This window comes from Schistocerca cancellata, chromosome 5, assembly GCF_023864275.1.
Source record: "Schistocerca cancellata isolate TAMUIC-IGC-003103 chromosome 5, iqSchCanc2.1, whole genome shotgun sequence".
In the NCBI taxonomy this organism is placed as follows: Eukaryota; Metazoa; Arthropoda; class Insecta; order Orthoptera; family Acrididae; genus Schistocerca; species Schistocerca cancellata.
Window position 1 is genome coordinate 433086889 of NC_064630.1, and position 13244 is coordinate 433100132.

General features: G+C 37.8%; 1 protein-coding gene across 1 annotated transcript in view; it reads right to left on the reverse strand.

Annotated features, from left to right (window-relative positions):
• The window catches only part of LOC126189041 (alpha-aminoadipic semialdehyde dehydrogenase-like), a 134512-nt gene that overhangs the window by 74929 nt on the left and 46339 nt on the right, over positions 1–13244 (reverse strand). The window lies entirely within an intron of this gene.

Genomic DNA, 13244 nt, shown 5'->3' on the forward strand with positions numbered 1-13244 from the left:
AGTCACATGGCGACCAGTTTCCAGAATGAAATTTTCACTCTGCAGCAGATTGTGTGCTGATTTTGAAACTTCCTGGCAGATTAAAACTGTGTGCCGGACCGAGACTCGAACTTGGGACCTTTGCCTTTTGTGGCAGTGCTCTACCAACTGAGCTACCCAAGCACGACTCACGACCTGTCCTCACAATTTTACTTATGCCAGTGCCTCGTCTCCTACCTTCCAAACTTCACAGATGTTCTCCTGCAAAACCTGCAGGACTAGCACTACTGAAAGAAAGGATATTGCAGAGTCGTGGCTTAGCCGCAGCCTGGCGGATTTTTCCAGAATGAAATTTTCACTCTGCAGCGGAGTGTGCACTGATTTTGAAACTTCCTGCAAGATTAAAACTTTGTGCCAGTCTGAGACTCAAACTCGGGACCTTTGCCTTTCACGGGCAAGTGCTCTACCAACTGAGTTACCCAAGCATGATTCATGACACATCCTCACAATTTTACTTCAGCCAGTACCTCGTCTCCTACCTTCCAAACTTCACAGAAGTTCCCCTGTGGAACTTGCAGGACTAGCAAAATATAACTTCTGCACAATTTCAGTGCAGTAATGTGTTCATTATAAATTAGTATTATAGTAGTTCTATTACATGTTTATTACATTATAAATAAAAAAGAACTTTTTTTATTTTCAGTTCAGGTCATTAGTGTTTGTAAAATTATTCTTTCATATAGTGTTCATTACAAAAAAAAATTACGATCATTCCACTTGGGACCTGTGGAAGGTACATTAGCTTATTTGTATCAGTTGTAAATATTTATCATGTATTATTGTTTTTCTGACATGTTGTACATCCTGGAGGACCTCCTCACTATGGATCAATTGGAATGAAAGTGAATCTGATCTAATCTAAACATAATTGTTACTCTGTGTGTTCAACACTTTGAATTTTAGAAGGCACATTATTCTGGATTTATTTATTTTTGAAAAGCTAGTTCAGTATGCAAGTCAGTGCACGCATGTATTGCTGCAGATCTTGCAAAATATATCCTGTAGTGGAATGGAATGAGCTGAAAACGAAATTTCACATACTTGACAGAAGGAAAGAGTTTAAAATTCACTGTCACACATCTATAGAACCTGCTCTTCATGAGCATCTGAAAGTGATAGTTACATCACCAGTATCAGTGTATGAAGTAGAGCAGTCTTTCTCTAGCATTAAGAAAATATGCAGATTTCTTTAATAATTTAGTTAAATTAAGAAAGTATTCAGCCTGCACAAGTGAACTTTAAGAATATTACATAAAGTAAAGTAGCCTAAGATCTTGCAAAGATCTCTTCAGAAATCTTACAGCCTTTGCTCTTACTTACCACTCCACTTAGGCCTAATCTTTAATGCTATCTGCAGTTAATATTACAAATTAATTTAAATGAAAAGAAACATGTACACCAAACTACAAGACAAAAAATAATCTTCATGTAAACTTCAGTTTTATTTCTTTAAGGTACTACACTGTATTTTGCAGATCACTGTAAAGTGCGTGGCAGAGAGTACTTCCCATTTATCACATATTAGGGCTTCTTCACATTCCATTTGGATATGGAGCCCAATTCTTGAAACTTTGTAAGTTAGGTTTTGCAAGATAACTTACTTCTATATTGAAGTTCAGGTTTTTCGACTTGTGCATGATGCACTCCCATGAATCAAACAAACCTGTGACCATTCATGCTGCCTGTCTTTATAAATGTTAAATATTCCCTGTTAGTCCTGGTCTCAAATACTTGAGCAACGCTCTAGAATGGGCAACACAAGTGTTTTGTAAGCTTCTTTTTGCAGACCGGTTGCATTTTTCAAGTATCCTACCAATGAATTAAAGTTTGCCACCTACTTTACCTATCACTGAGCCTATGTTATCATTTGATTCCATATGCCAACAGATTGTTATGCTAATATATTTGTAGGAATTGAGTGATTCCCAATTGTGACTCATTGATATTAATGTCATAGTATAATTTTTTTGTGAAGTGCACATCTTTACATTTCTGAAACCTTTAAATAGTTGCCAATCGTTGAATTGGACCTGTCAAGATCTGAAAATATTTTTGCTGCTTTTTACAGACAGTACCTCATTATGAATAACTGCATCATCTGTGAAATATCTTATGTTACTACTAATATTGTCTGACAGATCATTAATACACAACATAAACAGCAAGGGTCCCAACATAATTATCTGGTGCATGCCTAAAGTTACTTTTACACCCTTTAACAATTGTCCATCCAGAATAACATGCTACATCCTCCCTAATGAAAATCCTTGATTCAAATACAAATTTTGCTTCATACTTTGCATTATCTTACTTATGTTAGTAAGAGTTGGTGTGGTACTGATTTAAATGCATTTCAAAAGTCAAAAAATTTTCTACCTGTTTTTCTTGATCCACAACTTTCAGGATTTCATGTGATAAAAGTGCAAGCTGGCTTTTGCATTTTGTGGATGATTTCCATGACCCTTCTTGTAGATGGAAGTGACTTACACTTTCTTCTAATAATGGGGCACAATTTTTTTGAGGTATCTATTGTTTTTTATGCTTCAAAAAGGAACTAATTCAGCCACATATTCAGTACAAAATCTACTGGGGATTGTATAGGGCCCTGGAGCCATCAGTTTTAGCAATTTAAGCTGTTTCTCAGTGCCACTGGCACTAATATCTGTCTCATTCATCTTTGTAGTGCATGTCAATGCTCCTGGAGTTTCCTTTGTAAAGGAACATTTGAAACTGAAGTTCAGTATTTCTGCTTTTGCTTTTCTACCCTCAGTTTCAGCTCATGTGGCATCTGTAAGTGTCTGGACACCGATTTTGGTTGCACTAATTGCCTTGACACATTGTTTGCATTGTTAGCTGCCCCAAGCAGAAGACAGGCTTTGTTGGTGCTTTATGATTTTTGGAATTTTTAGTATAATAAATTGGTGCTAAAATGTTCATCTTCAGCAACCTAGTGCAGAGGATGTCACAAATTCAGCCCAGTAAACAAGCGAATTTTGCACATTTATTTTCATATTTATACCACATTCCAAATTTTCATTAAGTGCATGTGACAGACTGATCTGATTTGAAATTTTAGATTCTAGTATTTTCCTCATTGTTTAGTTTTCCCACACTCTTCCATTAATTGTGTCATAGCTTGTATGTATGGTAATGTATTCTGTTTTGAAAATTTGATAGTGCCTTGCAAAATTAGTACAATGTTGTCAATTATAAAATCTAGTTGTGCTTCTTAGATATTTGAGACAATGGTATCCTCATTCAAAAACAATCATCCCATAACTTCATTGTGCATTAATGTGATAAAAATATATTTTTGGAAATTTTCAGATGCTTTTTGTACCATCATGGGTGAAAAATCATCAACATTAACATCAATTTACTTTGATAATAAGCATGTGATTTAATTGGAATAGTTTTCCAATGCACATCACTGTGAATCAAATACAATGAATGGTAAAATTCAGCTAAATTAATTCTGAAAAGATGCTTACCTGTCGGAATGTAACTTAAATATTGCTTTAGTTGCTGTGAATAATATAATAACTGGACAACTCTTTGCATACATCAAACTACCACTAACTAGTCACACTCTGGCATTGGACCATAAATAATTTACAACAATAACAATATTTCATACTTAGAACATATACACAACTAAAATTATAATCAAAAATTATGAATGTTCAGTGTCCAACAACAGAAGTTAGTTTTACAAAATGTAGTAACACATAAAAAGAATGTTAGTAGACAGTATGAAAATTACTGAAATTGTTCAAAAGAATTGGAGGAACACATATATCAATATCTGGGATTTTGAATTTGTTTTGATATAGTTGGTATCTGTGGTCATATTGCATGGCTCTCAAGCCATGTACTTTCAGTGTAAAATCATTCACCATCTGTTGGCCCCCATGCATTACAATATAAGATGACTCCTCAGAAGGAAGAGAATACTGGTATCCCAGTGCTTTCTAGAGAGGTTGTCATTTATGGATGTTGTATTCAACCAGTCACATGCAGTTCAGTATCTTAATGCAATGCAAGTTGCAAGTGTGTTCTGTTTGATCCAAAAGGATGGGCAATCTGTCATGTTGTTGCAGATGCCAATGCCTCGCCATCTGTCATCTCAAGGTTGTGGATATGCTACAGAGAGGCAGGTGAGTACACAAGGTGTGTTGAACAAGGTTGCCAATACCTTACAACCCCACATGAAGTCCAACATCCAGTCATCTCTGCATTGCCGCATCATAACATTACAACCAGAGCACTGCAAGATGATCTCAGAAAGGCTGCTGGAGCTGCTGCATCATATCACACTCTAATGAACAGGTTACAAGAAAGAAGTGTATGATCCAGACATCCTGTTCAAGTACCACACTTGACAATACATCATCTCGCAGCTTGCCTTCAGTTCCATTCCCTTGTCAATTGGCATTTTTATCACTGGTGAAACCTATTAGTATTCACAGGCAAGTCCAGATACCCTCTGATGGAAGGTGATGGTGATGTTCATGTGTGGAGACACATGGTGAGTAATACCTCTCAAATGTTGCCCAGGAAACTGACAGATTTTCAAGGTTTTGTGATGATGTGGGCTGGCTTCAGAGTTGAGAGCCATATGTATCCCATTATTGCCCATGGTCACTTTACCGCTAGGCAGCACACCAAACAGATCCTGTTGAACCATGTGGTGGTTGCAGAAAACTGTGATGGCCCAGAATTCCTTCTAATGCCAGGAACCATGCAGGGATATTGTGAAGCCTGGACATTAAAGTAATGGAATGGCCCACATTGAGCTCCCACCTAAACTCCATTGATCATATGTGGGATATTCTTGACAGACATATTTGTGGTCATTCTTTTCCATCACAGACTCTCCAACAACTCTCATGGGCTCTCATTGAGGGATGGGAATGGATACCACAGGATGACCTTGTAATAAAACTGGTTATGATGAGATAAATGTACAAACTGACCTTGGATCATATGAAATGATGGATTCCAGAGTTGAAGACTCAAAACTCAGAAATCCATTGCCATATAGCTACACTCCTGGAAATGGAAAAAAGAACACATTGACACCGGTGTGTCAGACCCACCATACTTGCTCCGGACACTGCGAGAGGGCTGTACAAGCAATGATCACACGCACGGCACAGCGGACACACCAGGAACCGCGGTGTTGGCCGTCGAATGGCGCTAGCTGCGCAGCATTTGTGCACCGCCGCCGTCAGTGTCAGCCAGTTTGCCATGGCATACGGAGCTCCATTGCAGTCTTTAACACTGGTAGCATGCTGCGACAGCGTGGACGTGAACCGTATGTGCAGTTGACGGACTTTGAGCGAGGGCGTATAGTGGGCATGCGGGAGGCCGGGTGGACGTACCGCCGAATTGCTCAACACGTGGGGCGTGAGGTCTCCACAGTACATCGATGTTGTCGCCAGTGGTCGGCGGAAGGTGCACGTGCCCGTCGACCTGGGACCGGACCGCAGCGACGCACGGATGCACACTAAGACCGTAGGATCCTACACAGTGCCGTAGGGGACCGCACCGCCACTTCCCAGCAAATTAGGGACACTGTTGCTCCTGGGGTATCGGCGAGGACCATTCGCAACCGTCTCCATGAAGCTGGGCTACGATCCCGCACACCGTTAGTCCGTCTTCCGCTCACGCCCCAACAACGTGCAGCCCACCTAAAGTGGTGTTGCGACAGGTGTGAATGGAGGGACGAATGGAGACGTGTCGTCTTCAGCGATGAGAGTCGCTTCTGCCTTGGTGCCAATGATGGTCGTATGCGCGTTTGGCGCCGTGCAGGTGAGCGCCACGATCAGGACTGCATACGACCGAGGCACACAGGGCCAACACCCGGCATCATGGTGTGGGGAGCGATCTCCTACACTGGCCGTACACCACTGGTGATCGTCGAGGGGACACTGAATAGTGCACGGTACATCCAAACCGTCATCGAACCCATCGTTCTACCATTCCTAGACCGGCAAGGGAACTTGCTGTTCCAACAGGACAATGCACGTCCGCATGTATCCCGTGCCACCCAACGTGCTCTAGAAGGTGTAAGTCAACTACCCTGGCCAGCAAGATCTCCGGATCTGTCCCCCATTGAGCATGTTTGGGACTGGATGGAGTGTCGTCTCACGCGGTCTGCACATCCAGCATGAACGCTGGTCCAACTGAGGCGCCAGGTGGAAATGGCATGGCAAGCCGTTCCACAGGACTACATCCAGCATCTCTACGATCGTCTCCAAGGGAGAATAGCAGCCTGCATTGCTGCGAAAGGTGGATATACACTGTACTAGTGCCGACATTGTGCATGCTCTGTTGCCTGTGTCTATGTGCCTGTGGTTCTGTCAGTGTGATCATGTGATGTATCTGACCCCAGGAATGTGTCAATAAAGTTTCCCCTTCCTGGGACAATGAATTCACGGTGTTCTTATTTCAATTTCCAGGAGTGTATATGAAAATGTATAAAAATCAACATATGTAAACACTTAATGTAATTACGATGATGATTCTGGACTTATTAAAGAGACAAGCAATGATAAACAATTATTTGTACTTTATTTTTAAAATGTATGTTTCAAAGATGATTTTGCACAAATAGATCAATATATGATAGTATTTTCTTTGCTATGTGTTGTCAGAGGTAAATCTTTGAGTTTGGAGTCTGGGGTGGAGTACAAGTTATGTGTGTTGTATTAGCATCATGGTTGATGTCGACTTATATTATGGAGTGAAATGACTGATAACATATGAGTTGAACACCAAAAAGTCCACCAGTGTTCGTATTATGTAACAAAATGAGGCGAAGTGTCTTCTAGACCAGTGTAAAATGTTACATTTTATAATGGACTACAATTAATATTTATGCTATTGCATTCCTTCTGATGATAATTGTTATCATTGTGGTTACTATGTTACCTCATGTTGTGATTATAATGCTGCCAGTTTTGATTACTACCTCTTTCAAACTGTATGTACCTCTTGTGATTGTATTTCCCTGTTTTTTTCAAAACTTTATTTAATTTATTTAAATATTTCAAAAACTGGTTTATCATGTTGTCTGGCCCACAGACAAGGTCCCACTGCACCTCAGCTGGTAATCGCATTTTTAAAGCATCACTTTAGGTGAGTTCATCAAAATGGTTGCTCAAATGAGCTAGTTTTTTTAGTTGATTTTTGCAAAATTGTTTCATGCTAATATGACCTTCTCTGTAATTTGGTTCATTGAGAAATTCACTTCTTATTCTAGCTTGTTCAATCTCTGACCAAAATCTATCTAAAAATCCTTTCTCAAAATCGGCATAGGTTGTGTCAGCTTTAGTACACTGATTAGCCCAATGTAATGGTTCACCTTCCAGAATTTTCTTAACATTCTTGATTTTTATAATATCAGTCATATTAGGCACAAAATTATCTCTACAGTGCTGCAGAAAATGTACAGTGTGTAAACTACCTTCATCTGAGAAGTTTTTTATTGGAATCCGGCAAAACGTGATACTAACATTGTTTATAAGATTTCTGTTAACTGCATCACTGGACAATACTTCACCATTTTTGCACAGAACAGAAACACTACAGTCCAGGGTGCTAGTTTTGTTGTTACTTAATAATACATTTTATGTGAATTTGCTGTCTACTGTCTTCACCTTTTCAACAGAATTGCTTTCAACAAGTGCAACATTAGTTTTGAAAGCCAAAATTCGACTATTTGCACTTTCATCAACAGTTCTTATTTCCTCATGCACTTTTTAAGCATTTTTTATATCTTCAATTATCTCATATTTGACATTTTTGACTTCAGTGTTAAATTTAAGTTCAATTTCTTTCATTTTATACTCAACAGACTCTATTTGAAAATCTAATCTATCCGTTTTTTGATCAATATCATTTAGTTGAGTTGTATCTTTACCTACACAATCAAATAACACTCCTTTGGAATGACTGAATTCTGTGAACTGTTACTTACTGTCTTGTTTATGGTTTTCAAGTTTCTCATTAATTTTTGCAAACTGGTCATTATTCTTTTTTATTAACAATGTGAATATGGTACTTATATCATTATCATCATCTCGTTTTACTAACTTACTTGATTTATCGTCATCTTTTTTCTGATCTACTGCTTCATCAATAAAGCTTTCCAGTTCTTGTTTCACAACACTGCTTAATTCTCCCATGTCTGTATTACTTCCCACTGTTTCAGATTTTTGTGCAATGAATGTCATTGCTAATGATTATTCAATGAAATACTTCACCAAAAAAAAAAAAATATTTGCAGTACGTAACTTTGCTGTTGGATGTCGATGTTGTCAAGTGATCACCTCAATTTTTATTTTTCAGCCTTTTCTTCTTCTCACTTTTGAACTCCATTTGGTGCTACTGTTGCTGTTTTGTAACTGTGGTTCATATCTGGCTCACATAAAATTTTCACAATATACATACATCAAAAAAAGTTTTTCATTACCTCAGTTCCAAGAGATCCAGAACCTGTACAGAAAATTGGAATAGACATCAACATAAACATCATTTCCACCCTTTTCATTGCTCATGAAAACTACACATTGCATGTTGTACTACCGTATAGCAAGACCTTCAGAGCTGGTGGTCCAGATTGCTGAAAACATTGGCACTTCTAATACCCAGAAGCACATCCTCTTGCATTGATGCATGCCTGTATTCATCATGGCATACTATCCACAAGTTCATCAAGGCACTGTTGGTCTGGATTGTCCTACTCCTCAATGGCGAATTGGCGTAGATCAATAAGATTGTTTGGTGAGTCACATCATCCATCAACAGCTCTTTTCAGTCTATCCCAGGCATGCTCAATAGGGTTCATGTGTGGAGAACATTCTGGCCACTCCAGTCAAGCGATGTTGTTATCCTGAAGGAAGTCTTTCATAAGATTTGCATTATGGGGGCATGAACTGTCGTCCATGAAGATGAATGCCTCGCCAATATGCTGCTGATATGGTTGCACTATCGGTCAGAGGATGGGATTCACGTATCGCACTGCTGTTACGGCATCTTCCATGACTTCCAGCGGTGTACATTGGCCCCACATAATGCCACCCCAAAACAGCAGGGAACCTCCACCTTGCTGCACTCACTGGACAGTGTGTCTAAGGCATTCAGCCTGACTGACAATTGTCTGGTTGAAGGCATATGCGACACACATCAATGAAGAGAACATGATGCCAATCCTGAGTGGTCCATTCAGCATGTTGTTTGTCCCAACTGCACCGCATTGCATGGTGTTGTTGTTGCAAAAATAGACCTCGCCATGGGTGTCGGGAGTGAAGTTGTGCATCATGCAGCCTATAGCACACAGTTTGATTTGTAACATGATGTCCTGTGCTTGCATGAAAAGCATTATTCAAACTGGTGGCATTGCTGTCAGGGTTCCTCCAAGCTATAATCCGTAGGTAGTGGTTATCCACTGCAGTAGTAGCCCTTTGGCGGCCTGAGCGAGGCATGTTATCAACAGTTCCTGTCTCTCTGTATCTCCTCCATGTCTGAACAACATTGCTTTGGTTCACTGTGAGATGCCTCAACACTTCCCTTGTTGAGAGCCCTTCCTGGCACAAAGTAACAATGCAGATATGACTGGAACTGGTCGGCTGTCAGAGCCCCTCTGTCTAATAGGTGCTGCTCATGCATGGTTGTTTTCATCTTTGTGTGGGTTTCATAACATCTCTGAACAGTCAAAAGGACTGTGTCTGTGATATAATATCCACAGTCAACATCTATCTTCAGGCGTTCTGGGAACTGGGGTGATGCAAAACTTTTTTTGATGTGTGTATATATACTTTTAATCTGCAACACAGTATTCACATTTCACTTTCAGAACATTCCAGATGGTGCTTCCATATTCTGTGTGTGTGTGTGTGTGTGTGTGTGTGTGTGTGTGTGTGTGTTAAAGAGAAAAGGGAAAAAAAAGGTTTGTAGAAACAAAATGTTTTCTACCATATTGCTTATGCAGTGTTACTTCTCTACAGGTTGTAAACAAGTCATGATTTGTATTTTAAAATGTTCTTTCAGTAAAAGTACTTAGTCTTTTTACAGTGTTATTTATCAATGTTTAGAGTAATGTTTTAACTAAATAATCATTTGAAAAGCTGAAACTTTAAGTACAAATCTCATTCAATCCCTGAGAATTTATTCAGTTTGTAATATACCTTTCTTTGCAGTGTATAATCATGTCATTTCCATGTTATTTTTAGTCATGATATTTGTGTAAAAAAGACTCTGGAATCCGAAAATTGATCATTCTGTCTACAATTATTTGTCATCCAATGAAACAGTGATATTTCTTTTGTGGTAGTTTTGGGAAAGTGTGTGGAAAATACCAAACCATTGCTCACAAAATAAGTGCAATTTCTTGTTCTGTGTATAATTTAGTTGTTTTTATTATGACAGATATTTTTCTGATGCTTGATATTATTTTTGTATATGTATTGAACTTTCATGTTGTCCCAGTGAATCAGCGTATTTTATATATATGTGTGTGTGTGTGTGTGTGTGTGTGTGTGTGTGTGTGTGTGTGTGTGTGTGTGTGTGTGTGAATGAAGAATTTAAATCTGACAGTGACAAATAGTTAATGAACACCACTTTAGACAAATTTTTGGGTTGTTGACATTTTTGGCATAACTTACAGCCATTTTTTACATAAGCAACTAAATAATGCGGTTTTCATGAGAACATGTAAAAATGATCTAGTTGTTTCATCCTGTAACGTAAATTGAAAGATTTGAAAAGCAGTTTTTCATGTGTTATTGTATAATCTATTATTTATCATGAAAACTAATGAATCCAAAATGTTTGCAGCAATCAGACATTAATGGACAAAATAGTGATAAAACTGACTGTGGACTCCACTTGGTGAGTGGTGCCTTCCATAGCTGGGTGTATTCATTCTCATTTTCTGGTGCACTCTGTCCTAAATCTTTCTGATCCAGGTTCTGTTCCCACTGTGCTGTCCAATTTTTTTTTATTCTCTTCTATCTAGGATCTATCCTATTTTATGTGACCCAAACTTCTGTAGATGATGACTGAAGCATCTGCCATTTTGAGCATAAGAAATTCTTGCAAATTAGGGACAAGAAATAATTTTTATTGTAGCATATTTTTGTATGCTGAGTGTTCAATGTTCTGTATGAAAGTTAAATTTGAAGTAAGAATGTCTTGGTATCCATTCTGGATGATAAATTAGAGTCAATTATGGAGTTTGGTAAAATGAATGTGCCCTGTGGTGATAGGAGGTTAATGTTGCCAATAGTAACAATATTGAAGGAAATAAAGTGGATTTTGATTCAGTGAAAGTCAGTGATTACTGAGTACAGGCAGGATGGCCTGAAGCTGGTATTTTTATAGGTAATAATGCACAAAAAGGAATGTTTACTCCAATAATGAGGTGAAAATTTACAATGAACAGGCAATGGTTCTTGTGTCATATGTTGTGGTTGGAATGGTAATACACAAAAGGCTGTTTACTTTAAAGAAACAAGAGAGGTTTATGTGGAGGAAAAGATGTTGATACTTTTATGAAATATAGCTTAATGATGTAAGTTCTGTTGCATGTGACATGAATGTAAGTGTTGAAGAGACACATTTATTTTGCTAAATCATGTAAAAGTGAGATGGAGTGGGAATTGGATCCTAGTAATTGGATAACCAAAAAATAAACAAATAAATAAATTCAGAAATGGGGGTTACAATCTGATGAACACTATTTTCCAAAGTGACATACCTGATGATGATGTAAGGTATTATGAAGGACATGTAGATATTGGTGAAATATGTAAAAGACATTGTAAAATGTTGTTGCAAAATCATTTCATGTGTGTTCTAAGCAAAAGGAGTAAGTTCCTAATGACATACATTACTTTTGTTCTGTGATCTAAAGTATTTTGTTATGTTTTCTTCAAATAACTCTATGTGGATCAAGATGTTTTCATTTGGACATAGGACATTACCAATCAGTAATATTTCACTAACTGAAAACAGATTTATAAATCTTGGTATATAAAGGAGTATGAACAAGATGATTTTGTGCAGTGGTTACTAACAGACATTTGTTTATCACGGCATTTTTGGGTTTTTCAAAATGCTTACAGACATTTTCATGAAACACGGGTTCTACTGTCATGCCACCATGAGAAAATCAATGAATGTATTTTTATGTTGAAGAACAGAGTTACAAGTAGGAATATTTGTTATGTGAACCATCTGTGGCATCTGCTAATAATCTGAGAGCTACAGAAGAGGTAATAGGACAGACTTTGTAATTGTTTTAAAGATTTGTAAGAAAAGAACTTTGTAAAGCAAAATTTTGCTGTTGTCCTCATTTGAATGAAGTAATGATGCTAAGGTAGTCAAAAATGTTGTATATGCTGTCATGAAAAGCCTATGAATATTGATTTTTTTATATTCCAAGTCTTGTTGGCATACCTAGTGGCATTTTTTTTTATCCAGTTGAGCCCCTATGAACTGTGTGGTAGCAACCAATTTCATTTTAGTGTCTAGGTCCTGTTCTTGTTTCAGCTTTGACTTCCTGCCAGTATCTTCTGAGCCCATCAAGAAGTGCCTGTTTATGCTCTTCAGACATAGGTCCTCTCTGTCTTTTGGATGTTGATGCCATTTTAAAACATTGGTAGTTGTTCACCAATCTTCTATATTTGTTCCTGTCAGGAATTTCTCTTTCTGAGATACCAATCAGCCTAAGATCTCTTTCAAATTCTTTGAACCATTTTGGCCTTGTTTTCTTGGATTTGATGAAACTCCATATTCTTTTTGTTAGTTGATCACCGTCCATCCTCATGAGATGCCCATAAAATAACAATACCTAGTTTTATTATTTAGTATCAAAATTTTTCTCACATTTTATGCTATTAAAATTTCTGAGGGGCAATTCTATTAGAACCAGTTGTGGTGAGGTAAATATACTAACAGATCTTGGATCATATGAAATGACCGATTCCCATTTTGAAGACTCAAAATTCAGAAATTCACAGACATATAGCTATACAAAAATATATAAACACCAACATATAAAAACACTTAATGTAATTACAATGATGATTCTGGACTTCTTAAAAAAATAAGTAATGATAAACAATTATTTGTACTTCATTTTTGAAATGTATGTTTCAAAGATGATTTTGCACAAATAGATTGATATATGATAGTAT